Raw genomic sequence first — 13,282 nt, 5'->3', positions numbered from 1 at the left:
GCTAGCCAGTCACAAACTGAACACACATAAAGCATGAAAACAGGAAGAAGGTGTAGTGAACCATGAAGCAAGAAGCAATAGAAACATTGAACGGACCAGGCATAAGACGTGTAACGTCGAGCGTGTTACCAGAGGCATCGCGTCGTGGTACGGTTGTGTGGTCGCGGTGTGGTCTGCCAACTGGGAGATCCGTGTTCAAATCTCCCTCAGGCCCAGTCTTCTTTCTTTTCACAAATTTGTGAAAAGTCATTCCCGTCATTGACGTGCCTGGTCTCCTTCTGTAGGACTGGCAATTGTCATACTACACACCGTAACGACATCACCACGACGCAGAGGCTAATCACGTACGGTCGGTGTTGCACATCTTCAGCTCGGACGGGTCACTGTTTCTATTTCACTTCTTTTTTCGTAGTTCAGTACACCTTCTTCCTGTTTCCATGCTTGATCTGTGTTCAGTTTTTGTGCGGTTGTTGATTGGTCCAACTTACCACTGAATGTGAGGGGGGTGCTAACTTGTAAGTGAACTATGCCTGTCAGTATAGACTAACCGTTTTGCGTTCACGCATCACACTTAATCACCTGATCTGCTGTTTATGCGAAAACAAGCATTAAAGGCTTGCCGGCATGTTTTGCCGCATATAATTGGAGGTACTAACCAACCTAAAAACATACTGCTCCTAACAGATGTAATTATTAGTGTACAAATGAAGTAAATACTAATGTGTTCCTGTTCCGTACACAGTCTCCAGTCACCAATAAAAATATGTGACCTTTTACCCGAAACTCCTTGTATGTGAGCATATCAAAAATGGTTCAAAGTGGCTCTGAGCACTATGTGACCCAACATCTGAGGCCATCTGTCTCCTAGAACTACTTAAACCTAACTAATCTACGGATATCACACACATCCACACCCGAGGCAGGCTTCGAACCCGCGACCGTATAGGTCGCGCGGTTCCAGACTGAAGCGCTTAGAACCGCTCGGCCACTCTGGCCGGCTCTGTGAGCATGTCACTTTCAGGAATTTGAAAGAAAGATTAAAATGATAGATAACCCGGAAGTACGACGAAGTTCAGAACGAAACGGAGACGATAAGACAACATCGAGAAAAGAGAACTAAGCTTCTTCAGTATGGGGAAACTTACTGTCGCTGGCTTAAGTCAAATTTGAAACAATAGTTGGTTGAAAATTTAAAGTTGTGTGAGTAATGGAACAAAGTAGAGTGGACAGAAGCAATTTAAAACAGTTAAGTGTGTTGCAGGAAGTACCGGACGAGTAAGTCACGAAGTGTAATCGACGCCCGTGAAGACTGGAGATGAAAATGCTGACAACGAGAAAACAAACTGATTGCGGCGAAACTGCGAAACAGTACTTGAAGAAGCAGGTGTAGGTCACTGTAGCAACGAAGATACAGAAGTGATTGGAAAAGTGACGTAGTTATGTAAGGACAGTCAAGTGTCACTAATATCACTAAGATGAGGAACACGTTTCATGTTCGTGTATTGTGACCTTCTGGAAGAACGAAAGTGACCTCTATCGGAATCAACATGGGTTCCAGAAATAGAGATCTTGTGCACCACAGCTGTCTCTACTCGTGCGTGTAATTAAGAACGCCGTAGAAAAATGCGCCCTTTTAGATGGTGTGTTCTTTGACCTTGTGAACGAGTCCGCTACAATTCGCCACTATCGTTTAGTGTCCAGAACATGAGCTTACCGTGTGTGGGAATAGGTTTGGGAACTAGGTGCAGGGTTCTCTAGAAGACAGAGCTCAACAAGTCGTTCTGAACGAAATGAAATCGAAAGATGCGGAAGTAGTTTCTGAAATATTTAGAGCGTGTTTTAAGAGCCCAGAATTGATTGCAGTGGATGCGAAGTGTCTAGTCGTTAGCGTTGGAAGCTCTGTGGCGCTGTTCACAAAAATGGCTTTGAGGACTATGCGACTTAACTTCTGAGGTCATCAGTCCCCTAGAACTTAGAACTAATTAAACCCATTTAACCTAAGGACATCACACACACCCATGCCCGAGGCAGGATTGGAACCTGCGGCCGTAGCGGTCGCTCGGCTCCAGACTGTAGCACGTAGAACCGCACGGCCAATCCGGCCGGCCGCTGTTCACAGACGCCATCGTTACGCATAGGAAAGTTTCGAGAGCTGTAGCGGAGGAGTTCGCTCTTGGAAGAACGAAAGTGACCTCTATCGGAATCAACATGGGTTCCAGAAATAGAGATCTTGTGCACCACAGCTGTCTCTACTCGTGCGTGTAATTAAGAACGCCGTAGAAAAATGCGCCCTTTTAGATGGTGTGTTCTTTGACCTTGTGAACGAGTCCGCTACAATTCGCCACTATCGTTTAGTGTCCAGAACATGAGCTTACCGTGTGTGGGAATAGGTTTGGGAACTAGGTACAGGGTTCTCTAGAAGACAGAGCTCAACAAGTCGTTCTGAACGAAATGAAATCGAAAGATGCGGAAGTAGTTTCTGAAATATTTAGAGCGTGTTTTAAGAGCCCAGAATTGATTGCAGTGGATGCGAAGTGTCTAGTCGTTAGCGTTGGAAGCTCTGTGGCGCTGTTCACAAAAATGGCTTTGAGGACTATGCGACTTAACTTCTGAGGTCATCAGTCCCCTAGAACTTAGAACTAATTAAACCCATTTAACCTAAGGACATCACACACACCCATGCCCGAGGCAGGATTGGAACCTGCGGCCGTAGCGGTCGCTCGGCTCCAGACTGTAGCACGTAGAACCGCACGGCCAATCCGGCCGGCCGCTGTTCACAGACGCCATCGTTACGCATAGGAAAGTTTCGAGAGCTGTAGCGGAGGAGTTCGCTCTTGGATACCGAGAGCTTAAGTTATCAAAGGAGTCAGAACAACGGTTCAAATGGTTCAAATGGCTCTAAGCACTATGGGACTTAACATCTGATGTAATGAGTTCTATAGACTCAGAACTACTTAAACCTAAGGAAGCTAAGGACATCATACACATCCATGCCCGAGGCAGGATTTGAACCTGCAGCGCAGTTCAGGACTGAAGCGCCTAGAACCACTCGGGCACAGCGGCCGGCCAAAACAACGGATTAATGCCCTCGTCATACATCCCACGAAACGACTGCGACTGGAAAATCGGAGAAATCGGAGCTATTGCCAAAACTACCGACTGGCAGACGCTCTTCCCACTCCCCGTGAAATGATGCCACGCTCCTTAAGGCATTCTGTGTTACTGTGGATGTAAATGTTAATGTAAATGTGTAAACGTGCTGCAGAGAGGTACTAGACACCAGAAAGAAACTGAACGACTTGCCGTCATGTCACTGCATCTTCGTGGATCTCATATATTTCACACAGAAACTGACTTCTGCCAAGTAATTCTGCCTGGCGGAAGCTTTTCTATTTGTAGCCATCTCGTCGGATCACGTGTCAGCTGCATTTCTTATCTTATCGAGTGGCTCCTTATTTGGCCTTACAAGGCTGAGATTCTCACCGCAGAACAATCTGAAGAGCTCTCAGGGAGTCGAACCCAGAACTTCCCTGCTGGTAGCTGGAGACACTTTGCGCTCAAAATCAGTAGATCAAACCTTCCACTAATTAAGCGAATTCATTTCTTCTTTGGAAAAATATGCTTGATTGTCGCACACTCTGATCAGGCTCTAAGGCTAAACAGAAACGTAGAAGCTTTGCTGTGACGCAAGAGAAAGGGAGAAATTCAATGCCAGGGAAAGAGAAGGGGTGTCATTCCGGGGGCGGGCAGTGCCGGCACTTACCCCGGCGTGCTGCTACGGCCCGCCGCCCCTGCCAGCTCTCGGCCTCTCCGGCACTTTGCCGGCCCGGCGCGGCTTACGCCTGGTGCTCCGCTGGCGGCTGGCGACAAACGGAAACCCTCTCCCGCGGAAACCCTTTTCCACGGAAACCCTTTCCCACGCCGATGCAGCGCCTCGCTTCCGAGAAGCTTTAGCGCTTTCCTGTGCGAGGGAAGAAAATTAAAGGAGAAAAGAAACGGCCTGCTCTTTCACACCGAGTGAAGAAAATGTAAGAGCTCGGCGGAACATGCGACAACAAAGTCACCATCAGCAACGAACAGGTGTCGTGGCCTAAAAACAAACTCAGATTTTACTAGACCATTTCTATTACGCGTGCAAAAATGTCAGGCACCGTACTTTCTCCGTCATAGTACCGGGTGATCAAAAAGTCAGTATAAATTCGAAAACTGAATTAATCACGGAATAATGTAGATAGAGAGGTACAAATTGATACACATGCTTGGAATGACATGGGGTTGTATTAGAAAAAAAAATACAAAAGTTCAAAAAAATATCCGACAGATGGCACTTCATCTGATCAGAATAGCAATAATCAGCATAACAAAGTAAGACAAAGCAAAGATGATGTACTTTACAGGAAATGTTCAATATGTCCACCATCATTCCTCAAAAATAGGTGTAGTCGAGGAATAATGCTGGGAACAGCACTGTAAAGCATGTCCGGAGTTATGGTGAGGCATTGGTGTCGGATGTTGCCTTTCAGCATCCCTAGAGATGTAGGTCGATCACGATGCACTTGCGTCTTCAGGTAAACCCAAAGCCAATAATCGCACGGACTGAGGTCTGAGTACCTGGGAGGCCAAACATGACGAAAGTGGCGGCTGAGCACACGATCATCACCAAGCGACACGCGGAAGAGATCTTCCACACGTCTAGCAATATGGAGTGGAGCGCCATCCTGCATAAACATCGTACGTTGCAGCAGGTGTTTTTGTCAACCAGGCTGGGGATGATGCGATTCTGTAACATGTTGCCGTACCTCTCACCCATCAAGGTAGCAGTTTTGCTGTCCAGCGCCATCTGTCGGACTTTTGTGTTTTCTTTTTGTTCCAATAAAACCCAATGTCATTCCAAGCATGTGTGTCAATTTTTACCTGTCTCTCTACATTATTCACTGGTTTATTAAGTTTTCAAATTTATACTGACTTTTTGATCACCTGGTAGATTTTGCGCTGTTAATTTGTTATAAGAGAGACCCTTGGGACTGTCTAAGCAGCAGCAACAGTTTTCCACGAAAAAGAAATATGTATGTAAATTCTAATGCAAGCGGAATTCATTAAAACCGAAAAATTGGAAAGCGGCGTTTGAGTGTTCCTGTGAACCTACATAAGACGGGAAAACAGTGGTGAAACTGTGCAGCTTGCGTGGTTTCAGTAGCCTGTCTAGGCTAGTGTCCCTGATTAAAGCTCAAACTGTGCATCGCTACACTGACAGCATACTCTCAGTTATCATCTCAGGGAGTGCACTTCAGAATACGAATGTATGTGCTGGCACCGGCCAGCCAAGTTTATGAATCAGAATTAGAAGCATATCATCAAAGCAGCTCAGAGTAGCAATACTCTGTAGTGTACTGTGCAGAGCAACGACTATACATGCACTTTATCTACAAGGCCTTGATACAGTGGTAAGATATCAGGTGAATAAAACAATACCATGAAGGTGATGGCTTACAAAGTACCCACAAAAATTACATCCACATTGTCAATTGTTAATTAATTAGTTACTTCATCATATTCATGATGTGGAATATGTCAAATGAATCAACATAAAACACACATTAAAAATGGCAGAATGTTCGTATGGGTATATAAGTAGCTGCACAACAAGAATGCCAGGCCACTTTGTTAGTGTGGGTTGCCTACATCAGGGGCAGGTATGCACACATGGGTAAACATATTGTTCTCCTTTGGTTGACAAGCACTGAACCTATTGTTTTCCTTTGATTGACAGGTACTTAACATATTGTTCTCCTTTGGTTGATGGATGCTTAACCTATTGTTCTGATAAAAGATCCTTTCTTTTGAATGACGGGTACTAAACCTATTGTTCTGCTAAAAGGATCCTTCCTTTTGATTGACAGGTCTGTAATCTATTGTTCCCATGCCCTTCCCCCTTCCTCTCCCCCCAATCCCCTTCCACTCCTCAGGAAGCCTCCACCCTCACAACTACAGGTACACCTTTAATTAACCTCTGCCCCTCTGGGAAAACCCCTCCCCTCTTATCCTCCCTCCCAAAAGTTGGCTGCTCTGTGGTCGAAAGAAAGGACCTTATGACAGGAAATTCAAGGGAATATTGTTTATTTATAGAAATGCAGTTTGCAGGGTGTAACGGTACTTGAATTACGTAAGCATTACGGCACCTCAACTCAACCTCTCGATACCAGCGATATTCTACTTTGTTTCTGTAAACTACTTATTTCTGAGACAACATTCAGATTTAATTTCATTTGTGATACATCGATATGTTTATATTGCAATGATATTATTCTTATGTGTATTCTGTCTTTTGTCAAATGGTTCAAATGGCTCTGAGCACTATGGGACTTAACATCTGTGGTCATCAGTCCCCCAGAACTTAGAACTACTTAAACCTAACTAACCTAAGGACATCACACACATCCATGGCCGAGGCAGGATTCGAACCTGTGACCGTAGCAGTTGCGCGGATCCGGACTGAGCGCCTTAACCGCGAGACCACCGCGGCCGGCTTTTTTTTTTTTGTCACTATGATCTTTGACGCACTTGTAACTCTGATTTTTGGGCGTGTAAGTGGATATTAGTTAGTTGTTAGAGAGTCGGACCATGAGAAGGTCAAGTCTTGGACGTCATGTTGGAAAGACACATATTGTAGTTGGCTTATAAAATGTGAGGAAGATGTTTTCAAGTATGTTTTGTATTGTGAAGTGATGTTTAGTGTGTTATGTGATAATACAATAAAAGTAATTAAAAGGAAGTGTAACTTAAATTCGGAGTGCTGATTACTTTTTTTACATCACCATTTCCAGCAAAAGTGTAATCTTCAAGAATGGTTTGTGAAGCACATCTACAAAACTTTTGAATATAGCAGAATAAAACCTAGGCCTCTTTGCATCCGAGCTTGGAATCATCACCACCTAGATTTTCGACGATTAAGCCATGATTTTACAACGAGACCAGCGTGGGAAACACGAAAAATTGAGTGCCTAGTTTATTCATTATTACATGAAATGAGTTTATTAACTGTGCTCTAATAACACCTGCCACATAATAACATTGTTGTTGGCCGGCCGTGGTGGCCGAGCGGTTGTAGGCGCTACAGTCTGGAACCACGCGACCGCTAGGGTCGCAGGTTCGAATCCTGCCTCGGGCATGGATGTGTGTGATGCTCTTAGGTTAATTAGGTTTAAGTAGTTCTACGTTCTAGGGGACTGATGACCTCAGATGTTATGTCCCATAGTTCTCAGAACCATTTTTTTAACATTTTTGTTGCCCGAAAATGCAGTATTTAGCAGCGTGAGCAACACCACAATCAGTATTAAATTTTGACCTTTGTTTTGGTAGGGTTGTTAGAAGGGGTTGGATTTCTGTTGCTCATCATTCTCTTGTTTGGAGAGATGTAAGTGTTGTAAGATGTAATTACATTGATCATTTTCCTTTTTATGTTCCAATCACACAAGGAATACTGTCATGAAACACCTATCACTCATAATTAAACTGGCAAATCTTTCGATTGCGAAGCACACACCACTCACCTCCCCCCTGTCCACTGGATCACGAAGAACGCCACCACACATGCTTGCAGGAGTCGGGATGCACCAGCGGCCCCTGCAAAGTGACGATGCAGCCGTCAGCTGCTGAACCATGTGCAGGAGTGACTTTGGGTCCCGCCAGCGTGAGGCAGTGGCATCCCTTTCATACTTGACACCTGAGAAATATATGTTCACCTAGGCACCTTTCTTGGCATGATGACGCATAAATTTCGTATCTGCATGTCCAGCGAGATGTCTGCATAACAGCTCACCCTTGTAAGGCGCAGCTACTCAATTTGTACTGCCATCACATGTTTATGTAAATAAGAGTCTACATCTCAGAAATACTAAAGTGCTGCAAAAATAATTAACAATCTATTTTTAGGAGCTTCCTTGATGTCTCAGCTTGTCTGCTTGGAAATTCTGGTCCTAACAGGACCTGTTCACGAAAATAGGCCAGAATATCGGCGATTGCGTTCTTCCTCACTGTGATAATGGGACAGCCCATCCATCACTAAATTTACTCATCAAACTGCTGCTGCTGCCAGCGTGGGAGCACCGTCCGCCATTGTTTTCTGCAGATGAGATTTTCAGTGTAAAACCTATTTTGTACAGATTTCCATATGCACTGACAATTAAACCCCACAGAAGTCGCCAAATACATCGCACGTACTCACCGTTCTGCAGTGCAGCGCCGTCGGAGGAAATTTCCGACATAAATGCGGCCCATGACCATGGACCCAGAAGCACATGTGAACCAGAGAGAGGCTGTGGATGAGCGCCCACCCGAGGAGGACCTAAATGTAATTACTCCTATTATGCAGCACAAATTGGGTTATAGGAGCAGGAGGCACATGACTATCTCCGCTTCCAAAGATACATAGGAGACGTGTCTAAAATTATATCTCCTGTGCTTGAACAGAACCACAGACGTAGCATGTGGTGAAAACTGTACACTATGAAAGTGAGAACCTGGTTGAAAACAAGAACACAATGGTCTTGAGGTAAAAATTCATTTATTTCTCGTACAACTTAAAAGTAATTTTAAATTTTCATAAGCAGACACAGCAACACTATTTTCACACATTTTCTTCTTCTTCTTCTTGAATCGATGGAGAGGACACCTGTAGAATTCCAGATCATGAATAGCAGAAAATGTAAATATTCGATGTATCCATGAGATCTTCTCCTTCCCCTTCGTGTAGATGATGGTATCCGTTTGGTCGAATAATTGAAGCGACGTCACCATATCTTTATACGGTATGCCAGGATCATCCCAGTGAATTCCATGGAAGAAATGTGTTAACCACTTTGCACTCTTCCGTGTCTTACCACACTTCACATACTTGAAAGCCTAGGAGATACAATGTTTGCTGAGAAAGCCTCTATTATTTGTGCTTCTTCTGTGTACGCTACGAACACAACATCTTCAATTTTGAACTTTCTACGCTCACCATCAAAGAAACGCTGAGCATCCACTATGATGATCACACCTTGAGACGTCATCGTGAAATGATCTAGGTACAGTGGAGCACCTATTCATTTATACAGCTCGTTGCATAACACCTCAGAGTGGGCAATAGTTGATCACACGGTGATGTAGAAATAGAGCATATGCAGTAGTGTGTTTTGGGAAATTTGTTGATGATTCAAATTCAGTTTGCACATCCATAGGTCAAGACTAAGAGCACCCTATTACGATGACTGGTGATAGGTCCTTGAACGTCTGTGGACTGAGTAAACATCCTCCTCCTTCTTTTTCAGCAGTTTAATAGCAAGAAGCACGAAACCTTGTATACATGTCATATACTAGACTGTATACATTTTCATTCCACTGCTGGTGTAAATTGTCGTATGGGTAGAATTCTGAATTCAAGCAGACATAATCATTAGTTAACTTGCAGCTGGAATCATTTGCTATATTCCCTCTTCTATCAGTCTGAAACGCAAGTATGATGAATCTAGGTGTCTCTCGCTGTGAAGAGGTTTTAATGGCCTATGTTTGTCTGGTCACAGTCGGTAACACTGGGTACCCAAAAACCTCCCATGATGGTAATGTCAGTGACCGGAATTCAGGAATTTTTTAAAGCTTCAAACGCTCTTCGTCTGATACACTGATATGAGGCATTTCCCACATTATCTTGCTGATTGTGATAATATTCTCCTCTTGAGTTCCTTGAATGTATGAGTTATTGTCCGCCGCACTCTGCACTAGAATGAGCTGTTTAGCGTTCATAACAATCTGTCTCATGTCCTCAAGGTATTCAATAAGCATTTTTAGTGTAATGCATGCAGTAAATCGCTTGTACTCTGCAACTGTTCTATCCTCCGGATCGTCTATGAACCATCCCACATTTTCTAAACTATGCAAATCTGTGGGTGATGCAGAGACATATGTTTTAAGAATTGATGTTATGCCGATATTGTGTGTACGGTCGATCTCAGACCCATTCAGTTTAAAGCATATCTCTTGGAACAGGAATGCTAAGGCATTAGGTGTAATTTGGGCCTCACTGTATCACTGTCGTCGGTTTTCTTGAGCGACCCCTCTAGCTATATGAAACTCTTGCATGGAAGCGTCAGTACGTTTTGGTACCGTGTGACAATCCTAATTTCATCGTTCTTGTTAAATGTGGTTGAAGCATAAGGTTTATGTCGATTGGTCTCATTTTATTGTGGTATGATTGGTTACATTATACTGAGAAATTAATACTGGGAGGATATCTGTCCATTTGTATGAGCCGCGAAGGTTAAAATGCATCCACAAAAAATTGTTCAAAACGCTCTGAGCACTATGGGGCTTAACGTCTGAGGTCATCAGTCCCCTACCTAAACCTAACTAACCTAAGGACATCACACACATCCATGCCCAAGGCAGGATTCGAACATGCGACCGCAGCGTTCGCGCGGTTCCAGACTGAAGCGCTTAGAACTGCTTGGCCACATCGGCCGGCCAAATGCATCTACATTCGACCTTTTATTGTTCTGTTCAGACGCTCCTCGATACTTACCTTCAGGTGAATGAATGTTGAGTAGTGTGTATTCCCCTGCATCACGGTCTTGAAATACCTATTGTAAAAATCTCTACCGTGATCGGTTTGGAGGTTGTCAGGGAATCGATTCGTTCCTGTCTGTAGCAAACGTTCAGACAGATCCTCAACATTTCTACCCGTTTCTGTTTATACAGGTAATGCCCAGGCAAGTATAGAGTGTGTACAAATAGCCATTAAAATATTTTTGAATCCATTATTCTCATGTGAATATTCCTGCATATCTACAAGATCAGCTTGCCTTAAGTCATCCAAGGGTTTGTTTTGCGTGCTTGTTTGCACAGTTCTCGTACTACTGTCTCCATACTTATTCGAGGATACGTCTCTCTTTAAGCTCAGAGATTACTGAAACGCCTCATTCGAATGAGCTGTATTACCTGCAGCAGCTGATGCCGTGAACAGCCTAGTCGATCTATTATCTCGTTATGGTCATCATATTATACATATACTGCGGGATTAGATTGTTCACTGCTTTATGCTCAACGTCAATACCATCGCCGCTGCTGCTGTTTTTGTTGTTTTAGCCATCAAGTATTGGTTTTATAATGGTTTTATATTTCTTGTTGCTCAGGCTTTTTGCAATCTTATGTACGTAAGTTAAATGCAGTATTTCACGGCACATTTCCCTATCATTAACTGAATAATTTATAGATTTTTTGGTAGGTCTTGGGACAATAAGATTCATTAAGCCAGATGTCCTATCAAACCGCCTTTCACCAATCTGTATTGTGTCATCAGTTACATTTGTAGGCTGCATGACTAACATGTATGGTCTCCCCCTGCTAACGTCGAATGTTCTATCTATCTGACAACGAGCGTGACGGATAATGAATTCGTTAATGGTTTCGTTTCCGCTGAGAGCTGCCTGAGAGATTCAGTAATTGGCTTAAAGGTCTCTCTTAGTATTTGCTGTCGATCCATAGGCCCCAACCTTAACAACTGTAATTTCTCTCAAACCGCTTTTCGCGCTTGAATCACTTTCTGCCTCGTTCACATGTCAGTGCATACTAATCAGACATCTCCGCAAGCATGAGGATTTATATATCCACTCTTCTTCTTTCCCTTACTATGTGCCTGCTCCCCTTTCTCAATAACAAGGAACTCCACATGTATTTTCCCCTGAATAGCCTCGACCTTTTCAGTTAAGTGGGTTACCTTCTTACCGATTTCATTAACTAACTCATTTAACGCACTGATTTTTCTCAGAAGATTCTGAAAATACGTCTGTAGCATACCTCCAACTTTATGCACAATAGCCTGAATTTTCGCGTGCATGTACAGTCGAAAGTTCTGTGTGTGTACACCCATTCTCTCGGGTTGAGAACAAGACATGCACGCGAATAGTCCATGGTGTAGGGTATACTTATGTACTAACCTCTCGTAACGGGCTATACATATAGAAACTCTTAAAAGTTTCGACTGTACCTACTATCACACTGTTTTCTTGTTTTAGCAATAACTAGAATGATTCCAGCAATTAGCAAATATCTTTACAAAATCATTGAACGACACATCAGTTCCTACATGTGCCTGGTAAATGTGTTTTCAATTTAGATTGTCTTATTTGGAGGCTATAATGAGGTTTGCATTATCCCTAACCAACTGTTTCGGTAGTCTGCAATATGTCTGGCTTAGATAAAATACATCGGCACCAATATGACGACTGAAACAGAAATCTTTTCGAATTTTGTCTTGGTTTTCAACAGCAACATTATCAAATATGAAGACAGTGTTAGGCTTTGCTTTTTCAGCTGGGGGAATATCACCACTTCCATTGAATGTCCTGTATGTAACACCATCTACACTTCGCAATATCTCTGTAATAGTTGATACTTGGGCTGAAACAATGTTTTTGAGAATACACAAACGTGTTCAAATCGGACTCCATCTAAATGTTTTAGCAGCGTCATGAGGACATCAGTCTTGCGGGGGCCACCGGTGCATCCCAACTCCTGGAAGCGAGAGAGGTGGCGTTCTGTGTGGTCCAGTGGAAAGGGGGGCGGTGGGCGATGCGTGTTTCGTGATCGAAAGATTTGCTAGTGTAATTCCGTGTGATAGGTGTTTCATGACGGTATTCCTGGTGCGATCGTAATAGAAAAAGAAAAGCGTTAGATGTAATTACTTCTTACAAGACCTACATCTCTCCAAACAGCAAAGAATGATGATCAGCTCCCAAAAACTGATTTTTTTATAAATAAACAATATGACCATCAATTTCCTGTCATGATATCCTTCCTCTCCACCACAGAGCAACCAATTTTTTGGAGAGGGGGTGAGAGGGGAGGGCTTTTACCGGATGGACAGAGGTTAATTAATTGATCAATTTAATTAAGTAGTCAATCAAATTGATAAGAGTGAGAGGGGCTATTCAAATAGCTCAAACCTGAAAGTGTACCTTTAGCACCAAAGAGGGAGGTTTCCTGAGGGGTTGGAAGGGGATGGGTTCAATGGGGAGGGAAAGGGGCGGGGGAGCAATAGGTTAAGGACCTGTCAATCAACAGGAAGGATACTTTTTGAAGAACAATAGGTTAAGTACCTGCAAATCAAAAGGAAAGATCCTGTTAGCAGTACAATAGGTTAAGTACCTGTCAATGAAAGGAGAATAAGAGTCTACGTACCTGTCAATAAAAAGAGAACAATAGGTTATGCACCCATGAATCAAAGGAGAACAATAGGTTTGTTTAT

Source organism: Schistocerca gregaria, chromosome 7 (assembly GCF_023897955.1).
Source record: "Schistocerca gregaria isolate iqSchGreg1 chromosome 7, iqSchGreg1.2, whole genome shotgun sequence".
NCBI classification, from domain to species: domain Eukaryota; kingdom Metazoa; phylum Arthropoda; class Insecta; order Orthoptera; family Acrididae; genus Schistocerca; species Schistocerca gregaria.
Note: the sequence above shows the minus strand (reverse complement) of the source record.